Source organism: Gossypium hirsutum, chromosome A08 (genome assembly GCF_007990345.1).
Source record: "Gossypium hirsutum isolate 1008001.06 chromosome A08, Gossypium_hirsutum_v2.1, whole genome shotgun sequence".
NCBI lineage: Eukaryota > Viridiplantae > Streptophyta > Magnoliopsida > Malvales > Malvaceae > Gossypium > Gossypium hirsutum.
The window spans coordinates 99,634,093-99,648,548 of NC_053431.1; the positions used below are offsets into that span (position 1 = coordinate 99,634,093).

The 14,456-nt window shown below is 32.8% G+C and overlaps 1 pseudogene; it reads right to left on the reverse strand.

Annotated features, from left to right (window-relative positions):
* Positions 1–14,456, reverse strand: part of LOC107933869 (uncharacterized) — a 94,215-nt pseudogene that overhangs the window by 77,340 nt on the left and 2,419 nt on the right.

A 14,456-nucleotide genomic window follows, 5' to 3' on the forward strand; every position in this document is an offset into this window, starting at 1 on the left:
TTTTATCTTCTTACCAACTTTTTAAATATTAATTTTCTATCTATTGATTATCAATACAGCCCCTGTGGGAACGATACTTTTTTACTCACTTATTACTTGATAACGATTGTGTATACATGCACATTTCATTGCGAAACAAGCACCAATCAATGAAGGCTCGTTCAAGGGCATCTTGGTAACAAATTAGGTCAGAAATTGCAACTAAATCAGCCAAAATTGGTTAAGGAGAGAGTAGGCCACATGAGTTTTAGTTTTTGCTTTAGTTTCTTTTAGTTTTCTCTTAGGATTTTCTTCTTCATTTTCTAGGGTTTCTTTTTTCATCTTCATCATTAGTGTAGTGTTTATTTTTCCTGCACTTTATTGTTGTTCTTATTGTTCTTTAGTGGTAGTTAAGTTTGTTAACACTATAACTAGGGTTAAATTGCACTTTTAGCACATTTCCTTCAGTTCTAATGACATTTTCATCTTTGCTTAATGTATTATCAGTTTTCTTTAGTTTGAGTTGTTAAAGTTTGTACTTTTAATGTTTCTTGCTTCTTGTTTTGCTATTAGATGTTCATCTTTACTTTGTTTTTTAGTTTTCTTCATTGAAAATCCCAACTTTCATATTTTTCTTGAGCTTTTCTTTAATAGTTTCCATGGTTGTTATTTTTATGTTTATTAGTTTAGTTTTTAACATAAGTAACTAAACTTTTAAGGGAATTGGTTGATGGAGATGTGGGTAAGCTAATTTTTGGTTAAGGGACTAAATTGAAACAAATTGGACAAATTAAATGAACACAAAAACTTAGGATTTACGCCCTAAGAGGGAAGCTTTAGGCAAGTGAGACCAAGAGGTAATCTTGTTGAGCACCAATTCTTCAATCCCAGGTTAGCTGGTGAGATCGAGAGATAAACCGAACCAATTTGCCTAATTTGCTAATGTTGAGACTAAAAGGTAAAACAAAATCGCTTTAGGATTTTAAGCAATTTAGAACCTCAATTAAATGGTTATGGAACCACATCAAAGTCAATGAACCACCGTTTGTTAATTATTCGTGAATTTCATAACTTTGTACTTTTTATGATTTAGTCCTTCAGGTAGTTAATCAATATTTTAGGTTATTCACTCATCATTTTATGATTTCCCGTAATATAGCTTTTAGTGATTAGTTGTTTAGACTACTTCTTTTGCATGCTTGTAGCTAGGAATTGCTCAACTACCTCCCCCTTCAGGTTAGACCCCTTTGAATACTTCGTGTTCCATCAGAACTATTAATATTATAACTGACATTGTACGGTTACAGTTAAAAACTGTACTTTTAAATTGCTTTATAAAATTTTTTTCTTTATGTGCACACTGATAGCAGTCAAGTTGTTGGCGTCTTTACCAAGGTGGTTGGTGCAAGATTAAGTAATTTCTTTTAGTTTAGTTGCATGTTTTATACGAGATAAGTGACAATAGTTTAATTTATAGATACAACTTCTTCTTATTTCTTTTTTTATTTGGAAGTTCTGTAATTTGTTTATTTTCATGAGTTTGTAAGAGATGGTGTATGACTCAAACCGGTAATAGTGTCTTACTATTCAAGCCAAAACTGAAACGTATCATTACACATGTGAGAAGGGCTGAACATCTGAGGGATGCCCAACCTCCACAAAGAGACCAGTTGTTGGAAGACCAAGGAGTAGAAAGAAAACAACCACAACAACCACTGATGGAATAAAGAACCTTGCATGACTATGTTATGCCAAAATTAGAGGCTGTTCGGGGAAGCATTAATCGTCCGTGATTAATGCGAACAAACTCAAAACCAAATCAATGATAATCCAGGTGATAAAAGTGACCACCTATAAACTTGTTATCGTTTATAGTATAAATATCACACCAAAAATGTATATAATTTAATCTCATTGTCCACAAGCGTACAAGTCAAATTGTAATATAGAAGTGTTACAACGGAACACTGGTAAGTATTCCGAGGATTGTACCGAATGGATTGCAAATTGGAGAAATTATTATTAAATCAATTACAGAAAGTAATTACCAATCTAATCGAGTAACGAATTAGTAGTGTTAATCTAAATAAAAATTTTAATTAAACTAATGAAATTAATTAACCTAAAATCAACCTAATGGACCTTTCTATTCCTAGTGTGGACAATGTAAGCCTCTAGCCTATGACCGATTAAATCCCTAATTATCTAATTAATTATCCTAGATCGAGTTATTTATCACCATTAGTCAAGAATACCCTTCTGGTCTCATCTTCACTAAGGATTACCACCTAAGTCACCATTCTGGTTTCTTCCTAGGCATACAGATGCCCTCCCGAGCTCCCTGCTTGGTACAAGTTATGTAACACCCTACTCGACAAAGTTCTAGTGACATAACGATGTTCATACAAGCAAGGCATAAAGATTAAGTTCTAAGTACGTATATAAGGCTTAGAGAATTAGTTATGGTGCCTAACGTGGGATTTGATTAAGTAATTTTCTAAGAGCGCCTAGTCTGACGGACTCTAAACTAAAGGAAAGGAACACTAGTAGGAATAGTGTATAAGTGTAATGGATTAAGAAAGAGTAACATGTAAGTAAATATATGTGATAAGGCGCATGGTTATAAGTAAGTCTGATTGGCGAAGTAGTGTTTGTCCAAGAGTTCGTCTTGGTGTTTAGCATAGGCGAACCAAGAGTGTTTTGTCTGTAAGGACCTCTATAATAGGAAAGGTTAAGGAATCATAATAAAAAGGAGATGAAATATGATTGGTCAGATGGTAAACACCCAAATGCACTCTTTTAAGCGTATAAGATTGGGCAAACTTCAATATAAATTAGTGGACATGAATTCTCAGTCAAATTACAATGATAAGTGAAATCTGACTAGTAACCATCAAAGACATGAACTAAAGGAATGGGTATATGCCCCTGATATAGCATAAATGTAACTAATATGGTCCCGTGCCAGTCAATGTAAGAGATAGCTAGTTTAGAACTAACTAAATGAGAACTAGAAAAGTTGAAGGCTAATGAGATAGCTAAGCACTTTCTAAAAAGTGGTAGACAATGGGAAAAAACAGCTCAGTTCTGATTTGACGTTTACCTAGTTCCAAAGAAGATTGGGTTAAGTTAAAGAGTACTCAAGTTAAGTTAAAGGAAAGTTGCCTTCCTCTTTAAATCTGAGGGTTAAGGTGGAGAGAAACATCTCTCTCTGGAAGCTAAGTCTGAAAGCTCTGGTTTTATTGAGAAGTCTACCTCCTATTAAGGTAAGTCCCCCAATTTTTCTTGTTGAAAACACAGATCTGTAAGTATGTATGAAGAAATGAAGCTACGTTTGAGTTAAAAGTGATGATAAAGGTTGCCTGAATGAGTTCTAATGAAATGTTTCTGTCTGTCAAGGGAAAATGAGGTTGTAGCATCTAACTAGCCAAAGGATCTAGAGTCAAGCTGAGGATATTACAAAGAAAGCTTAAATTTGAAGTTTAAGCTACATTTAAGGCTAACAGATGAGTCTTTAAAATGACTCTTACTGGAATGTTTGCATGATAGTCTTGATTGTTTAGAAAGGCTAACCTATGAAATGGAAACTTAAAATATGCAAGTGTGATGCTTAAAGATGATATGTCTCTGTTATGAAGAAAGAATAAGTTTGATAATATGTTTCTATTCTGAAGAAAGTATATACATGCATGAATACGTCTGAAAGTATGATTCTATCATGAACAAGTCTCTGTATGAAGTTCAAGTACATGAGTTACATATCTGAAAATGTAAATGCATCAGTGTGAAGAAATATGAAAGAGTAAGTCTGTTAAGTATGAGTCTCATAAAGAGTCTATGCATAAGTTACATGAGTCGCATAAGTCTGCATGTTGAGTCTGCTTGCGTGTGAGTCTGTCAGGACAGTAAACACAAATTCTGATATGGAAGTCCATGGCCATGACAAGAAGACCATATAGTGTAAGACCTAGCTTGAGACTATGGCATCATATGGGGATAAGAAGACCACATAGTGTAAGACCTAGTCTGGGAAAATCGCGTAATGTTGAAAAAAGATAAAAGACAGTTGAGCAAGTACCAGATGATGAGGGGTAAACCTCAAGATGTTGAGTTTAGGCAAATCCCTATCATCAAAAATACCATTTATCAAAATTTTAAAGCCTTTATGGCTGTTCTCATATATATGGAAGCTTTTGATGCTATTCTCTGATAAGTGGAAGCCTCTGTGGCTATTCTCTGTTATACGTGAGCCTTTATAGTGATATCTGTTTTATGGAGCCTTAGTTGTCAATTCTGTGTATACACCTTTCTAACGAAGTATGTTAAAATGGATGCTTTTGTGGCTAATTCTATCCTATGAAAGCCTTCGAGGCTTTATCTCTTAAATGCACCCTCATGGTGGAGTTTTTCAAGGTGGACACCTTTGTGGCCACCTAACTATATTGACGCCTCTATGGTTATCTTATGTATGTGTTTGGATGCCCTTGTAGCTATCTAATGTGAGGAGGCACCTATGCGGCTACCTAAAGTTATGTGGATGCCTTCATGGCTATCTATAGTTACAGTGAAACCTCTATGATCATCTATGGTAATAGAGAGAATTATATAGTTACCTCAAAAGAAGAGCAAGACTTCATGGTCATTCAGTAAAGGAAATCTTTGTGGTGAACTCTGTTAACGAAATACAAACACAATGAAGTCTGGGTAAATGACTCTCTTAAGGAAAAGTAAATATATGGTATCAGAAAGATGGCAAGTGTTAAGAAAAAAAATGAAGTGATGATATAGGGAAAATAAAGAATCTAATGAACTATGTCAGAATGATTCTGAATGTTAAAGATGAGGTAGACTCTGTATAAAGGAAAAGGTAAAATGGTCAGTAACGTGAAAAATGCCAAAATGAAATATGTGGTGACCACAAGAAAAGTAAAAACCCGATATGGATTAGAAGATGCAAAAGTGATGAATGACGCATGTAGTACGCTCTTAAGGAAGTTTTAGTCAATTTCATATGAACTGCACCATAAGGGCATAAGCCAAAGAATACACAAAGTGTTTAATACACTACGACTTAATGAAATAGGTGATAGAGATTTACTATTTTCTCAAGACCTTACATAAGTTATTTCCTGTTTCAAGTTGCAAAGAATATCATGCGGAGGGACGATGCCAGGGCTACACTAGTAGAGTAGCGGTTTGTGCTGATGTGCATACAGAGAAGAGAAGTTTACGAGGGAGAAGCCTACTTAAAGAATGGGATAAGAAGCCATAGTCTTCACAAAGAAAGGCTATAAAAGTACAAGTCGATTATTGATTAAGACTTCAAAGGTGAAAACATTTATATCTTTAGTAAAAACAAGACGTATTCAATGAGTATTGTAGTTTATTGATTAAGAATGTAAATCTGAAACATATATTGTATGTAAAGATATTCTTAATGAAATGCTTGAGGTAATTTAGAACAAGAGTTAAAGAAATTTTTTAAGCCATCATTAGAATAGTTACATAGGTTAGTCGAGAGAAAGTATAGATTACATTTATCTTAGGAAGTAACACCCAATACTCGGATTCAGATGATCGGGTCAGGTGGAGGGTGTTACAAGTTATATACTACAGGATACCTTTGCAGTCTCACATGTCTAGATCTTCTATTAAAGGCTTCACTCCATAATATACTAATTACTCTCGAATAAACAACCAATTTCAGATAAATAATCACTTAAGAACTAAATTAGTTTATTAATTGAATCATGAGAGATATAAAACAAACATAATAGTTTATTTTAATATTCATACAATGAGTAATCAGCCAAATCAACGGAATATAAGTAAAAGAATAGAAGAAAAGAGATAAGAGAATACTAATGAATATATGTTGAAGTGCAGATCCAGAGCAATCTCCGCTCGCGATTGTCTTCACAATGAAATAGAAAATTTTCGACTAAACGAACATGAAAAGAAAAGGAAACTAAAAACTGAATCGGAAAAATTTTTCTGTCTACTTCTATACACCAAATCAAGTGACCCTAAGGTTGCTTATATAGGCAACGAGCTACTTGGTGACCACTCAACCCTAGATACACTTAAATACTAATTAATACAATATTTTGATAAAGGTTAGGGTCCCAATATTGAAATATACCCAAATTGTTGTCCAAAGAATCAACATATTTTGGCTTGCCATCGTCACATCGTCATAAGAGAGGAAACTCCTCGTCACGATGTCAATACCGTGATATCCTTCCCATATTCATCGCATCGTTATAACAAGAGGAAGCTCCTCCTCACAACGTCAAGTGCTTTCCTGGCCTTGGCAGCTTCATTGTGCTATTGAGTTCCCTTATCTCACAACCCGAACATCATCCCTTGTATTCTTGGACCTAAATTGTCATCCTACACACTTAAATAGCGCATTAGTCACTCACGAGGCCCAAGTCAACCTTATGGGTCATCGAAATAGAAGAAAATGTGTAAAAATGCTTATTTTATTACTATTTAACTCCTAACCAACTAATACTTAAAATGCAATACTTAATTATAGAAGTGTTAGAAAACAAACTCCTTAAGTATAAAAATAGAGTGAAATAGATACTACATTTGACATAAGGTAAACAAGCGAATCTCTAATTTCGGGGATCAAGAATTAGGATCCTAACTAGCATCTCAAGTGATTCTTAACTATTTATGATACCGTTAAGTACAATGGAGTATCATATGACGCTATTCATCTTCGATTATTCCCTTTCTCTCTTATTGACGATGCATTTATATGGTTAGATTCACAACTGGTAGATTCAATCAGTACGTGGGACGAGCTCACAAGCAACTTCTTGGCTAAGCACTTCCCCCTAGAAAAATGATGAAGCTCTATATGGACATAATGAATTTTCAACAACTAGAAGAGGAGTCGCTTTATGAGCCATAGGAGTTGATCTACCATAATTCATTCTGGCAAATTAGAGTTTTTTTAGAACTTAACGAGCTTGTTCTCTAGCTATTTTATATGATTTTATTACATTTTTAGTTTTTATTAGTTTATATTCAATTTTAGTAAAATAAGTGTTTTTACGCAAATTTTAGCAATGTGATGACCTAATGGGCTAATACGGGCCTAAGGATGAACTAAAAAGTCAATTGAGTGTGCAGGACATTATTTTCAGGCTAAGAACACAAAGGATGATGGCAGCGTCTCGACACTGGCATGTGTTCTTGCAACACTTGACTTTAAAGCCAAATAAATTTCCCTTGAAAGGCAATGTCGCAACACCGGAGTGACAAACTGGAATTTTAAGTGTGTATTTAGCCTCAATTTAGGGGGCTTGGCCAAGTGAGCCATTTAGATTAGTTTTAGGATTTTATTTTAGTTTTAGTTTTCTTTCAATTTAGTCCTTTAGTTGCAGAACATAATTTTTTTTCCTTTGTTTTAACTTGGATTCAATTTGAATTCAAGCTTTTATTTAATTAGTTTATATTAATTTCTTTTCAGTTTTTAATTGCATTCGAGATTATCTTCATAACTATCAAAGGAATTTCAGATTTCACATGTAAATTGATATCGAAACGAATCAATTTTGTTATTCCCTTTTTCTATTTAATTCTTTACCTTGCATGTTAAAAATGACATTGGGGAAAATTTCATCTAAATCCATGAGTGACTAATTTCCTAGGGGAGATTGACGATCAAATATGGGAATATTTAACGAATGAATTAGGATTTGTTTCTGAGTTAGTTGGCTTAAGTTATGTACGATTAAACCCTAGGATTAACAACACTAGGAAGTAATTTAGGATAAATGAGATTGAAAGATAAGTTTATAGTGTAAATCATAATTTATCTCGATAAAAAAAGTGAGGTCGAAAGATAAGTATTGGTCGATTAGTTAATTAGTTAGAGGCTAAAAGGTAATAACTAGTTAATTAATAGATAATGCGATAAAACCTAAACTTTGAAGTTATTTAGGAATATTGATGTGAGTTAATCTTCTTCTTGTCTACCTGGATTAATTTCGACTGTGTAACACCCCTTACCCGGTTTGGTCGCCAAACCCGAGCTATAATGTAACAGCCTGATTTTAGCTAAATCAGAATAATGGTTTCGAAACCACAAATCTGAGGTTAAAAATTTATTTTAATATTATTTTTGGTATTTACAGCATGTGAATATATATGTGTGAAAATTTCATAAGATAATTTTATCGTTTAATACCTCAATTTGAGAAAAATGACTAAATCGCGTAAAATGCAAAAGTTGCATTCCACTTGTTAAAAGTGTTTAATTGTCATGGCTTATTAAATGAAAGGTTCTTAAGTTGTAATTAGACCATGATTAGTGGAACTTGACATAACTGGCGAACCATTAAATGTTTAGTTAATTTTTAATTAAGGGTAAAATAGTAATTTAGTTATTAAAGTTAATTTAATTAAAACAAAAGCCAAAATTTGGCTTATTTTCTTTCTTCTTGGCCTAATATACAAAGAAAATAAATATTTGGAGAGCATTTAGGGTTCGTCTCTAATCTAGCTTGATTAAGGTATAATTTGAGCTTGATTTTTGATGATTTCTACGTTTTTGTGATCGTTGCTTTGAGTACTAGCTAGCCCATGCCTCAATTTTTGAAATTTTTGATGATTTTGACAGTTTTCTTTGATGAATTTATGTGTTCTTGAATATTTGATGATGAATTATTAAAGCTTGATGATAGATATCTATATTTTATAAAGTGATTTTTAGTGAAAATGCTTAAATAGGATTAAATTGTGAAAAGTGTAAATTGAGGGGCTAAATTGTAAAATAAATGAATATTATGGGCTGCTAGGGACCTATAGAGAATTCGGCTAAGCATGAGTTTTGTCAAATTTTGTGAATTTTATGTATTTATAAAATAGTGACTAAATTGAATAAACGTGTAATTTTAGGGGCTTAAGTGAAAAAATGCCCAAATATGTGTTTGAGATGAAATTGAATGTGTTTATGAATAAAAAGGTTAATTTTGAATGTATATAGATCAAGAACGAAAGAAATCGGATTTAGATCGGGAGAAAATGAAAGTTATCGAATAGTTGACCCATCCGTTTATTCTGACTATGAGGTAAGTTCATATACAAATGAATGCTTTTAAATTGAATTATATGTGTTTACTTGACATTGAATTGTTATAAATGTTGAATGAGCACTTACGAGCAAGAATCGACAGAGTTTCGACATCCGAAAGTCTCGTACGAGCCTTAGAAATAGTATAGGATACAGATGTCATGACATTAGGTTATCGATATGTGATTACACGTAAGACCATGCATTGTATTGAAATTATGTGTAAGACCATGTCTGGGACATTGGCATCATTAATTGATTTCGTGTAAGACACTGTCTGGGACAGTGGCATCGATATGTGATAACATGTAAGACCATATTTGGGATATGGCATTGTACGAGCTTATGTGATTTCTGGGTATCCTTAACGATTCCAAACAATTCAATGGTAAAAGTTAAGTCGGGAAAGAATATGTGAATGAGCTAAGTGATTCAGGTATGTACGAAATTCATATGATCTTTAAGAAGATAAGGTAATTGATGAATTGGTATGTTTAAGAAGTATAAATTGATTAATAAAAAGGTTTGTGATCTTGAATGTGTATTTAATTGTGCTTATTCATATATTGTTTAATTGATGGTAATGATATTGATTCATAAGATGATTTATTTGTGTATGGCTTACTAAGCTTTAAAAGCTTACTTTGTGTGTTCTTTCCATGTTTTTATAAATCATCGAAGCTAGCTCGGACTCTGGGATCATTGGGAAAAGTCATCTCACTATCGATCAACTCGTTGGTATTTTTGGAAGCTTTGTATATATGGTGTATGGCATGTACAGGCTAGAGTCATCTTGATATGTTTTGAGTTTTGATTTTAGCCATGTGATTTGGCTTGTAAATGTTGGTGTGAATTTGGCCATTTAAGTTGGCTTAAGTTATGTGTTTGATAAGTTAATTATATGATGTATATAATGCCTTATATGTTGGCTTATTTGGTGTGATTATGTGTTAATTATTTTGATTAAATGTTAATTGATATGCTTATGCTTGGAAGCTAGCATATTGTGGTTTGATTTGAAATGACCATATGGTATATGTTGAAGTATGAAATAGGTAATAAGTTGATGGATAAATGCATTTAGTAGTTATGTATGTTTGATGTTTTTGGTATAGTGAAATGGTATGTTTTGGTTGTGGAATTGAGTAGTGGAAATGATTGTGAATAGATGGCATGATATGTGTATGAATTGGTAGGTTTTTGGTCACTTAAAGATGTATTGAAATGGTGTTATCTAGTTGCTATGTATGGTTGTGGTTAGGGTGGCAAATTGGCTTTGCAGATAGCCTATTTTTGTCCACACGGGCAAAGGCACAGGCGTGTGCCTCTGTCGTGTATGACACACGGTCATGTTACACGGCCGTGTGTCCCTTGGGGTACCCTTCAAATTAAAGTTAGTATACCTTACAGTTTTGACATGGCCTAGACACACGGGCGTGTTTACTGGCCGTGTGTGGCTCACGGGCTGGCACATGGGCGTGAGGTCGGCCGTGTGACCCAAGTCAGTAACTCTATTTAGATTTCACACGGCCTGGCAAACGGGCGTGTCCTCGACCGTGTGATGCAAGTTAGTATCTATGCCCTGTTTTCACATGGCCTGTGACACGGGTATGTCTAGTAACCGTGTGAGGCACACAGCCTGTTCACTTGGCCGTGTGACCTTGTAATTAAAGAAAATTTTATATGTTTCCCAAAGTTTGTGAATGTTATCGATTTAGTCCCAAACCACTTCTAAGCATGTTTTAAGGTCTCGTAGGACCTTACAAGGGACAATATGATTGATATGAATAGATGTTAATTATGTATGTATGTATGTATGTATGTATGTATGTATGTATGTATGTATGTATGTATGTATGTATGTATGTATGTGAAATGTGTGTGATTTCCGGTAATGCCTCGTAACATTATTCCAACGTTGGATATGGGTTAAGAGTGTTACATATAAGATGCTACAAAAGTTAACCAAACAATTCGCATACATTTCTGACTTTAATAAATAATAATTCAACAAAGAATTTCATGATACAAGTTTAGAATGATTAACAAACAATTCCAAATCTCAATCGAGCCTACTAAAGCTCTAAAGTTAACCTGAGTACAAAATGGATTAAATTGTAAAATTTTAAACAATTAGGAAAAATCACAAAACATGGTTACATGGTCATGTTCCTAGACCGTGTGAAAAATTGAGGCCATGTAAGCTGGAGTCACACAGACGTGTATCTAAACCATATAACTCATTAAAGCCATATAAGCTGGAGTCATACGGTCGTGAATCCAAACCATATAACTCACTGAGGATATGCCAATCTAGAACTTCTTAATTTATATCGAGCATACGATCACGTGTTAGCCCGTGTATGCCATTATGTACCTTATTATGCAAGTTACAAAACCAAATTTCCAAGTATTTCAAAAGCATACACTTGACCCATATTTAAAACTATTCAAAGTGCATAATAACATGCCAAATTATATCATTTTCCTAATTTCAAACCAATATGCCTCAAGGCACCATCACACAACACAAACCAATATGTCCTAATGAAATCAAAATACCAAGCTTCAATCACCTTTAAAATTAACATCAAATTCCATTGTACATATATGATCATAACATTCAATTCAATTATCAACTATTAAACCTTATGCAATATGCCATGCATTCTTGATATTCTATCCAATATCACATTACAAAGTTACCATATCAAACCATAGTTATAGATATTAATTTTTCAACAAGCACACATGCACTTATATATGCAATAAACATCTTACAAAACTCACAAGTCCATACCTATCATTATACACAACAACAAGAACTAAATATTATCAATCCATAAAAATTGCCATCATAATTCCAAAATCCATCATCCACCTAGAATTCAAAATGACAACCCTAGGTACATGCCAAATTTACATAACCAAAAAGAGTACAAACTTTAAGGAGTCTAGGGTATCGGTTGGATGTTGAACTGAACTCAAAACATAGCTATGAACCTAACCTACATACAAAATCAAAATTTACGGTGAATAGTCAATATAACCTAATTCCCTAAATCGAGATAACATAACAAAATCAACTTAGTCCACGTTCATTTGAACAAATGTTTAATTTTATACTTCTAAGTTACATCATGTTTTTTTTTGTCATTCATTTTCCACTTCCGTATTTAAAGAGTTGTGACTACTCTTATACTTTCATTTTTTTAAGTAATTATATATGACAAAAATTTAACTTTTAAGAAAAGAATTAAATGATACTAAAAATGGAAAGAATTAAACGAGGAATATTAATTTTAATTTAAGGCTTACAAGTGAGGAGCACCTTTAATGCAAACACATTATATCTTGAGAGCAATTATAAACCTATCATAAATTAGAACAAGAAGAACAATAAATTATATAAGCATTAAATAAAAATTATTATCACTCCTAAATCTATATTTATGAAGTAAGAGGAATTGGTATGGAACTTGTGAAATTGACATACTTACTTTGAAAATAGCAATCAGCTTGTGCTGTATTTGTGCTAAAACTTTCCTTTTCTAATCTGAAATATGATTTAGTTGAAGAATACTTATACTAAGATACATGTTCAGTATGGATGTAATCAATGTTACAAAGAGTACAAAAATTCAACAACTTGTAAACATTTTTCCAAATTGTTATCATCTTTATTTAGAAAATTTTCAATTCATTGAATTTTATAATTAATTTGAGTAGTAAGTTTTCAAGGAAAAAAATTATTCTACAATTATTAATCCCTTACCAAATGTGTTCTCTAAAGAGGTAAACAATATGTCATAAAATGTGCTATATTTCTATGAATAAGGATTAAATCTCTGATCACATGGTTAAGTGATGAGGTAAGTAACCACCATAATTCTTAATGGAAAATCATTCACTTTAATTAATTAACAATTGGATACAATTAAAATATTATTATGGGATATTATTTTTTAACAATTTAATTTTTAATAGGATATTTTTTTTAATTCAAACAAAACAGTCTTTTAACTTAAACCAAAATGGAACCTTAAAAGAATCAATGGGAAATTTCTCTTTACTTTAATAGTACAGGAGGTTTACTTACTGAGTTTTTCTTTGAATTGAATTCAAAATTGTTCGAATTGTATAATCGTCAATTACTGACATTGGTAAACGACCCAAAGCAATTTGATTACAATTCAATTCGTGACGGTCGTAAGTAGAAAGTCCATATTCTTCAGTCATTGATAAACAATTTGTTGGACAGTACTCAACCCAGTTACCACAAAATATACAAATTCTAAAATCAATATTGTAATTAAGCAATCGTTTTTTTCGAATATCTGTTTCAAATTTCCAATCAACAATGGGTAGATCTATAGGGCATACACGAACACATACTTCACAAGCAATGCATTTATCAAATTCAAAATGGATTCGTCCGCGGAAACACTCTAATGTGATTAATTTTTCATAAGGATATTGAATAGTTACGGGTAAACGATTTGCATGGGATAAGGTAATCATGAAACCTTGACCAATGTACCTTACTGCTAGGACTGTTTGGTGGCCATAATTCATGAACCCAGTTACCATAGGGAACATATCGTGAATATCTATGAATAATTTTATGTTTGTTTCTTTCTCTTGCTTGAACCAAGTCATGAATCTCATTTTTTTTCTTTACAATGAAAGAAGTTGGAAATAAGTTGTTAATAATAGATTACCGAGAGAAATGGGTAAAAGAAATTTCCACTCAAGATTTAATAATTGGTCCATTCTTAACCTAGGTAAAGTCCATCGTGTTGCGATAGAAATAAACAAAAAAAATAAGTTTTAGCTAATGTAATAAAGATACCAATTGTCGTTCCAATGATTCCATTTATTTTATTTATTTCAAATAGCTTAGGGACAAATACGTACAGAATGGAAATATTCCAACCCCCCAAATAAAGAATTGTTACAAACAACGAAGTAATAGATTTAGATAGGAAGCAACGTAAAAGAAACCAAATTTGATACCTGAATATTCGGTTTGATACCCTGCTACTAATTATTCCTCCGCTTCTGGTAAATCAAAAGGTAATCTCTCACATTTTGCTAGAGAAGAAATTAGAAAAATGATAAACCCTATTGGCTGACGCCACAAATTCCATCCCCAAAAACCATATTTTAATTGCGCCTCAACTATATTAACTGTACTTGAACTGTTAGATAATTATAGTCAATGATAACATCACTGTTTACATCGCTAGTCCAAAACCGTACATGAGATTTTCACCTCATACGGCTCTTTGTGGGTCACAAATAAATTTTAAGATCGAATCAGTATTATTTATCTTCGTGTGGTTGTAGAATAGATAGAGAAAAAATAGATTGGAAGGTCCAAAAT